The sequence below is a fragment of the Triticum dicoccoides genome, chromosome 6B (genome assembly GCF_002162155.2).
Source record: "Triticum dicoccoides isolate Atlit2015 ecotype Zavitan chromosome 6B, WEW_v2.0, whole genome shotgun sequence".
Taxonomy (NCBI): Eukaryota; Viridiplantae; Streptophyta; class Magnoliopsida; order Poales; family Poaceae; genus Triticum; species Triticum dicoccoides.
This window is the reverse complement of record NC_041391.1, coordinates 691,573,582-691,583,313: the sequence shown is the minus strand read 5'-3', so window position 1 is coordinate 691,583,313 and position 9,732 is coordinate 691,573,582.

The window sequence follows — 9,732 nt, the reverse complement described above, 5'->3', positions numbered from 1 at the left end:
GGTGCCCGGAGCCGAAATTTTTGGGGGGCGAGCGCGTGGGGAGCGCGGGACGGTTCGAATTTTCGGGGGGATTCGGGATTTGAATTTTACCGTCTGTGTGTCCGCGCTCTGTCGTCCCTGTCTGAATGATGGGCCGTGGGTGGGTGGGTGGGGCACACGCGCACCGCCGTGTGAAACAGGGCAGGGTTTTTACCCCACCTGGCCCCACAGTGTGAAAACTGGGAAGGAAGGGTGTGAAAGCATTGTAAAAAAAACATAGGTGTGAGAGGCTGAGAGCCTCAACACAAGAGAAAACGAACGGAGGATGTGAGAAAATTGGGGAGCTCCTTCCTTTTTAGAAGAAGAAGAAAAAGCTCCTAACTGGCGAATCAGGCGCCGGTTCGCCCGCTGGCGCTCGCTGCCAACTGGGCCGGCCCCGTAAGCGCACAAGCAGCCGGATCGCTTGTCTGGTTTCTTTTTGTGAACATTGACTAACGAAAATTTTAAACGAATTTGAAAATTTTGAAAGAAGTTCAAGAATTTGAAAAGGAAGATCATGAATTTGGGAAAAGTTCACGGACAAAATTCACAATTTTGAAAAAAGTTTCACCGATTATGAAAAAAAGTTCATCCGATTGAAATAAGTTCACCGGATTTAAAAAAACAAAATTGAAAAAAGTTCATCGGATTTGAAAAAAGTTCATCAAATTTGAAAAAAATCATCTAATTTGCAAAGGTTCATTGAATTTGAAAAGGTTCATTGAATTTGAAAAAAGTTCATCTTATTTTAAAAAGTTCATTGAATTTTTAAAATATCGAATTTGAAAAAAATTCATCTAATTTTAAAAAAAAACATGAATTAAGGAAAAAAAACATGCATTTAAGAAAACAAAAAAGTAAAAGAAACAAGATAAAAGAAAAACTGAACTAAAGAAATAAATAAAAGGAAGAATCAACATAATTGTGCAAAAGCGGGTTAGATAGCCCGGTGGTTGTTGTGCTTCCTTCGAACAGTGAGGTGTCCAGTTCGATCCCGTTATGCGCCTAGTTTTTGCGGGTTAAAATCCGAAGAGGAAAACTTTAGATGGGTCGGCCCAGCTCGCAGGAGGTGTGTGCACCCGTTTGCCAATTGTACTATATCGGGGCGCCTGAGGTGCCAAATAGGATGTGCCAAAAAAAAGTGCACAGTTTCTTCGAAAGGTCTCGTGAGGAAGCCCCTGGTCTAGCCGACGTGACGAAGTTGGTCGGCCGGTGACGCTGAAGTCCCCATGTCAGCCGACATGTCAAAGCAGGTCGGTGTGTTAAAACATCGACCTGAAGAAGAGGTGGCACAATAATGCCAATGCAAGTCAAAGTTTGTGACACGGTCGATGTCAGCTTGACGAAGTGACCGCGCGGCGACGCTGGTATGCCCTCCCTGTGTAATCAGTAGGGCGACGATGTTGGTGATGACTTAGAATTCGCCATGCTAAACTCTTGGTCGCCTCGCCGGATTGATGATCCAATGAGGTTGACCTCGGCTTGACAAAGCGACGACCTTTCTAGCACAGGTCGGCAACCGTGGAGCAACATTGTCCGCCTGGTTTTACACTGACGTGACAATGAAGATCTCCTCGGAAAAGGATCAATTTTGCGGCACATGTTTGTGTACAAAATACAATACTTTGAAAAAAAAATCTTCAAAAAGGACGTCCGATAACCCGTTCGTCAAAAAGATGAACTCGGGTCGAATTCTTCGCGCAGAAAACAAATCCGAAAATTGATGTACTCATTGGACGTTTCCCGGAGTTTGAACGGTCGAATCGAGCTAAAATTTTGAGGGGGTGTTGATATAGTAATTCCGCAGCCGGTGAACGGTGGGATTTGCTAAAGGATCTCCGAGCTGTATGCTGGACCCTTCGCCCTAAACTCATCGAGATTCTCATCCAGATTCGACAAGGCTCCGGTATATCGGAGTTTGCCAGAGATCCCTCCATCGGAACACGGTGAAATTTTCCAAGGTTGTTCTATACTCAATTCCTCATAATTCCACCGAAACAATCGTCAAAGTGACACTCGAGGAGACAGGGACGGCGAACATGAATCTGTTGTCCAAAAAAAAACTGTTGTCAATCTGCAGATGAGCCATTGATCCTTTGCGGTCCCACATCGGGCTCTCAATGAAAGCATCAATGTAGGGTGCCTAAGCTGTGAGATCGGATCAATGGTAACAAGAGATGAAGAAGACATAGTCTTTGATACGTCCATTTTGCATCATGCTTTTATATCAATATTTATTGCATTATGGGCTGTTATTACACATTATATCTCAATACTTATGGCTATTCTCTCTTATTTTACAAGGTTCGCCATGAAGAGGGGGAATGCCGGCAGCTGGAATTCTGGCTGAAAAAGGAGCAAATATTGGAAACCTATTCTACACAGCTCCAAAAATCCTGAAACTCCACGGAAATCAATTTTGGAATTAATAAGAATTATTGAGCGAAGAAAACACCAGAGGGGGCCCACACCCTGGCCGGGAGGGTGGGGGCGCGCCCACCCTATTGGGCGCGCCCCCTGTCTCCTAGGCCCCCTGGTGGCCCTTCGGTGCCCATATTCTGCTATATGAAGGCTTTTACCCTGGAAAAAATTGGAGGCAAGCTTACGGGACGAAACTCTGCCGTCACGAGGCGGAACCTTGGCGGAACCAATCTAGGGCTCCGGCAGAGCTGTTCTGCCGGGGAAACTTCCCTCCGATAGGGGGAAATCATCACCATCGTCATCACCAACGATCCTCTCATCGGGAGGGGGTCAATCTCCATCAACATCTTCACCAGCACCATCTCCTCTCAAAACCCTAGTTCATCTCTTGTATCCAATCTTGTATCAAAACCACAAATTGGTACCTGTGGGTTGCTAGTAGTGTTGATTACTCCTTGTAGTTGATGCTAATTGGTTTACTTGGTGGAAGATCATATGTTCAGATCCTTAATGCATATTATTACTCCTCTGATTATGAACATGAATATGCTTTGTGAGTAGTTATGTTTGTTCCCGAGGACATGGGTGAAGTCTTGCTATTAGTAGTCATGTGAATTTGGTATTCGTTCGATATTTTGATGAGATGTATGTTGTCTTTCCTCTAGTGGTGTTATGTGAACGTCGACTACATGACACTTCACCATTATTTGGGCCTAGAGGAAGGCATTGGGAAGTAATAAGTAGATGATGGGTTGCTAGAGTGACAGAAGCTTGAACCCTAGTTTATGCGTTGCTTCGTAAGGGGCTGATTTGGATCCATATGTCTAATGTTGTGGTTAGGTTTACCTTAATACTTCTTTTGTAGTTGCAGATGCTTGCAATGGGGGTTAATCATAAATGGGATGCTTGTCCAAGTAAGGGCAGTACCCAAGCACCGGTCCACCCACATATCAAGTTATCAAAGTACCGAACGCGAATCATACGAGCGTGATGAAAACTAGCTTGACGATAATTCCCATGTGTCCTCGGGAGCTCTTTTCTCATTATAAGAAATTGTCCAGGCTTGTCCTTTGCTACAAAAAGGATTGGGCCACCTTGCTGCACTTTGTTTACTTTCATTGCTTGTTACTCGTTACAATTTATCTTATCACAAAACTATCGGTTACCTACAATTTCAGTGCTTGCAAAGAAAACCTTACTGAAAACCACTTGTCATTTCCTTCTGCTCCTCGTTGGGTTCGACACTCTTACTCATCGAAAGGACTATAATAGATCCCCTATACTTGTGGGTCATCAAGACTCTTTTCTGGCACCGTTGCCGGGGAGTGAAGCGCCTTTTGTGAGTGGAACTTGGTAAGGAAACATTTATATAGTGTGCTGAAATTTTCTGTCACTTGTTACTATGGAAACTAATCCTTTGAGGGGCTTGCTCGGGGTATCTTCACCCCGACCGGAATAGCAAAGAGTTGCTCCTCAACCTACTGAACCTACTGAAAATATTTACTTTGAGATTCCTTCAGGTATGATAGAGAAACTACTAGCTAATCCCTTTGCAGGAGATGGAACATTGCGTCCCGATTTACACCTTATCTTTATGGATGAAGTTTCTGGATTATTTAAGCTTGCAGGTATTCCCGATGATGTTGTCAAAAGGAAGGTCTTCCCTTTATCTTTGAAGGGAGATGCATTGACATGGTATAGGCTATGTGATGATATGGGATCTTGGAATTATAAACGATTGAAGTTGGAATTTCACCAGAAGTTCTATCCTATGCATCTTGTTCATCGTGATCGTAATTACATATATAATTTCTGGCCTCGCGAAGGAGAAAGCATCGCTCAAGCTTGGGGGAGGCTTAAGTCAATGTCATATTCATGCCCCAATCATGAGCTCTCCAGAGAAATGATTATTCAAAAAATTTATGCTCGTCTTTCTCCCAATGATCGCAACATGCTCGATACTTCCTATGCTGGTTCTTATATGCTGAAGACTATTGAATTCAAATGGGATTTATTGGAAAGAATTAAATGCAACTCTGAAGATTGGGGTTCCGACGATGGTAAGGAGTCAGGTATAACACCTAAGTTTGATTGTGTTAAATCTTTTATGGATACCGATGTTTTTCGTGGATTTAGCGCTAAGTATGGACTTGACTCTGAGATAGTAGCTGGTTTTTGTGAATCTTTTGCTACTCACATTGATCTCCCTAAGGATAAGTGGTTTAACTATAATCCTCCCATTGAAGTAAAAGTAGTTGCACCTGTTACAGTTGAAGAAAAGACTTTCACTTATAGTGATCCTATTGTTCCTACTACTTGTGTTGAGAAACCTCCTTTTCCTGTTAGGATAAAGGATCATGCTAAAACTTCGACTGTTGTTCGTAAGAGTAATACTAGTACTTATACACCTCCTGAGCAAATCAAAGTTGAACCTAGTATTGCTATGGTTAAAGATCTCTTGGATGATAATTTAGATGGGCATGCTATTTATTTCTGTGGTGAGACTGCTAATATTGTTAGACCAGATGCTAAGATACATAGACCTGTTGTAGGCATGCATGTTATTTATGTTAAAACAGGAGATCATTGTTATCACGGCTTATGTGATATGGGTGCTAGTGCTAGTGCAATACCCCATGACTTATATAAAGAAATTATGCATGATATTGCACCCGTTGAATTGGAAGGTATTGATGTTACTATCAAGCTTGCCAATAGAGATACTATTCCACCAGTTGGGATTGTTAGAGATGTTGAAGTCTTGTGTGGGAAGGTTAAATATCCTGCTGATTTTCTTGTTCTTAGTTCCCCACAAGATGACTTTTGTCCCATTATTTTTGGTAGACCTTCTTGAATACTGTTAATGCTAGGATTGATTGCAAAAAGGATATTGTTGAAATTGGCTTAGGGGATATGTCTCATGAGTTTAATTTTGCTAAGTTTCATAGACAACCCCGTAATAAAGAATCACCTAGTAAGGATGAGATTATTGGTCTTGCTTCTATTGTCGTGCCTCCTACTGATCCGTTAGAACAATATTTGCTAGACCATGAAAATGATATGTTTATGAATGAAAGAAGGGAAATAGATAAAGTGTTCCTTCAACAGGAACCTATTCTGAAACACAACCTACCCGTTGAAATTCTATGGGATCCCCCTCCACACAAGGGTGATCCCGTGTTTGAACTCAAACCATTACCTGATAATCTTAAGTATGCTTATCTTGATGAAAAGAAAATATAGCATGTTATTATTAGTGCTAACCTTTCAGAGCAAGAAGAAGAAAGATTATTGAAAACTCTGAAGAAGCACTGTGCTGCTATCGGATATACTCTGGATGATCTCAAGGGCATTAGTCCCACGCTATGCCAACACAAAATTAAATTGGAGGAAGATGCCAAACCAGTTAGAGATCCTCAACAATGATTGAATCCTAAGATGAAATAAGTGGTAAGAAAGGGGATACTAAAGCTCCTTGAGGCAGGTATAATTTATCCCGTTGCTGATAGTGATTGGGTAAGCCCTGTCCATTGTGTTCCTAAAAAGGGAGGTATTACTGTCGTTCCTAATGATAAAGATGAATTGATCTCGCAAAGAATTATTACAGGTTATATGATGGTAATTGATTTCCGTAAATTAAATAAAGCTACTAAGAAAGATCATTACCCTTTACCTTTTATTGATCAAATGCTAGAAAGACTATCCAAACACACACATTTCTGCTTTCTAGATGGTTATTCTGGTTTCTCTCAAATACCTGTGTCAGCGGGGGATCAATCAAAAACTAATTTTACTTGCCCTTTCGGTACCTTTGCTTATAGACGTATGCCTTTTGGTTTATGTAATGCACCTGCTACCTTTCAAAGATGCATGATGGTTATATTCTCTGAATTTTGTGAAAAGATTTGTGAGGTATTCATGGATGATTTCTCCGTTTATGGATCCTCTTTTGATAATTGCTTGAGCAACCTTGATCGAGTTTTGCAGAGATGCGAAGACACTAGTCTCGTCTTGAATTGGGAAAAGTGCCAATTTATGGTTAATGAAGGCATTGTCTTGGGGCATAAGATTTCTGGGAGAGGTATTGAATTTGATAAAGCTAAAGTTGATGCTATTGAAAAGATGCCATGTCCCAAGGACATAAAAGGTATAAGAAGTTTCCTTGGTCATGCCGGTTTTTATAGGAGGTTCATTAAGGACTTCTTTAAAATCTCTAGGCCTCTGACCAATTTATTGCAGAAAGATATTCCTTTTATCTTTGATGATGATTGTGTAGAAGCATTTGAAATACTTAAGAAAGCTTTGATCACTACACCTATTGTTCAGCCACCTGATTGGAATTTACCCTTTGAAATTATGTGTGATGCTAGTGATTATGTTGTAGGTGTTGTTCTAGGGCAAAGAGTTGACAAAAAATTGAATGTTATCCAGTATGCTAGTAAAACTCTTGATACTGCCCAGAGAAATTATGCTACTACTAAAAAAGAATTCTTAGCAGTTGTGTTTGCTTGTGATAAGTTTAGACCTTATATTGTTGATTCCAAAGTTACTATTCACACTAATCATACTGCTATTAAATACCTTATGGAAAAGAAAGATGCTAAGCCTAGACTTATTAGATGGGTTCTCTTGCTCCAAGAATTTGATTTGCATATTATTGATATAAAGGGAGCTGAGAACCCCTTTGCAGACAACTTGTCTAGGTTAGAGAATGTTCTTGATGACCCACTATCTATTAAAGATAGCTTTCCTGACGAACAATTAGCGGTCGTTAATGCTTCTCGTACTGCTCCTTGGTATGCTGATTATGCTAATTACATTGTTGCTAAATTTATACCACCTAGTTTCACATACCAGCAAAAGAAAAGGTTCTTTTATGATTTAAGACATTACTTCTGGGATGACCCACACCTTTATAAATAAGGAGTAGATGGTGTTATTAGATGTTGTGTACCTGAGCATGAACAGGAACAGATCCTACACAAGTTTCACTCTGAATCATATGGAGGACACCGCGCTGGAGATAGAACTACACATAAGGTATTGCAATCTGGTTTTTATTGGCCTACTCTCTTCAAAGATGCTCGTAAGTTTGTCTTATCTTGTGATGAATGTCAAAGAATTGGTAATATTAGTAGACATCAAGAAATGCCTATGAATTATTCTCTTGTTATTGAACCATTTGATGTTTGGGGCTTTGATTATACGGGACCTTTTCCTGCCTCTAATGGTTACACACATATTTTAGTTGTTGTTGATTACGTTACTAAGTGGGTAGAAGCTATTCCAACTAGTAGTGCTGATCATAACACCTCTATTAAGATGCTTAAAGAAGTTATTTTTCTGAGGTTTGGAGTCCCTAGATATCTTATGACTGATGGTGGTTCACATTTTATTCATGCGACTTTCCGTAAGATGCCTGCTAAGTATGATGTTAATCATAGAATTGCATCCCCTTATCACCCGCAGTCTAGTGGTCAAGTAGAGTTGAGCAATAGAGAGCTCAAATTAAATTTGCAAAAGACTGTGAATAGATCTAGAAATAATTGGTCCAAAAAACTTGATGATGCATTATGGGCCTATAGAACTGCATACAAAAATCCTATGGGCATGTCTCCATATAAGATGGTTTATGGAAAAGCTTGTCATTCACCTCTAGAACTTGAACATAAAGCATATTGGGCTATCAAAGAGCTCAACTATGACTTCAAACTTGCCGGTGAGAAGAGGTTGTTTGATATTAGCTCACTTGATGAATGGAGAACCCAAGCCTATGAGAATGCCAAGCTGTTCAAAGAAAAAGTCAAACGTTGGCATGACAAAAGGATACAAAAGCTGAGTTTAATGTAGGTGATTATGTGTTATTGTTCAACTCTCGTTTAAGATTTTTTGTAGGAAAACTTCTCTCTAAATGGGAAGGTCCTTACGTTATCGAGGAGGTCTATCGTTCCGGTGCCATAAAAATCAACAACTTTGAAGGCACGAGTCCGAGGGTGGTGAACGGTCAAAGAATCAAACATTATATCTCAGGTAATCCAATCAATGTTGAAACTAATATTATTGAGACCGTAACAGGAATACATAAGGGTCACTTTCCAGAACGTTTCAGACTCCGAAAAGGAATAGGTATGTGGTACGGTAAGTAAACTGACTCCAAAACAATTCTAATGGCAATTTTTATCCATTTTGGAATATTTAAGAATTTTGGAAAGAAAGAAGTAGTCCGGGAAGGACACGAGCCCTCCACGAGGGTGGAGGGCGCGCCCACCCTTCCTGGGCGCGCCCCCCTGTCTCGTGGCCACCTCGTGTGCCTCCCAGACTCCGTTTTCTTGCACGTTACGTATATTGGTCGGTAAAAATTCATTATATAATCTCCCGAAGGCTTTGACCACCGTATCTAGAGCACCATGACATCGCCCTCCTTCAACAATGAATACAAGGATGCTTGGCTATTGAAGATAGAGCTGAAAAGAGAAGAACCGAAAGAGATCAACGAGGATAAAGGGATCAAGAAGGCCATGGAGGTTCAAGCTCCGGCGGTGAAAGAAGAAGACATCCCTCAACCCTTACCTAACCTCTTTACTCCAACTGAGATTGAAGCTTTCAAGATGATTGAGTTAGCTCGCATACAAAATAAGTATCTCACACAGGAGAATATTTTGTTGAAGGATCGTATCGTCAGACTTAAGGGCATTATCCGCAAGTTGGAGGAGCTTTTACGCTCGATGTGCGATTATCCACCATCATCATCACCACCTCCATCACCTCCAAGGACATAATCACATGGGTATGGGCACTCCCCTTGGCAACTGCCAAGCTTGGGGGAGGTGCCCTGGTATCGTATCACCATCACACTCCTATCTTTACCGTTTTATTTAGTTCGATCCTTTTAGTAGTATCTTGATCTAGTAGATTGAAGTTTTAGTATCAATTAGTTTTGAGTTTTGCTTTGTGATCTCTTTATGTAATCGAGTCCGTGAGCTATCTATAATAAAGATTAGTGTTGAGTCAAGGGCTTTTCTATCTTGCCATGATCTTGAGGAAGTAGAAAGAATAAAAAGAATAAAAGAGTTCATATTGATCTTATGGATAGTAATGACTTCACACATAAAAAGTAATAAGGAAAGAGAGGTTTTCACATACAAAAATATTATCTTGGGCATCTTTTATGATTGTGAGCACTCATTAAGTATGACATGCTAAAAGAGTTGATGTTGGACAAGGAAGACAACGTAATGGTTTATGTTTTCTCACATCTCAGTTAAAGTATATTGTCATGCCCAATATGCGATA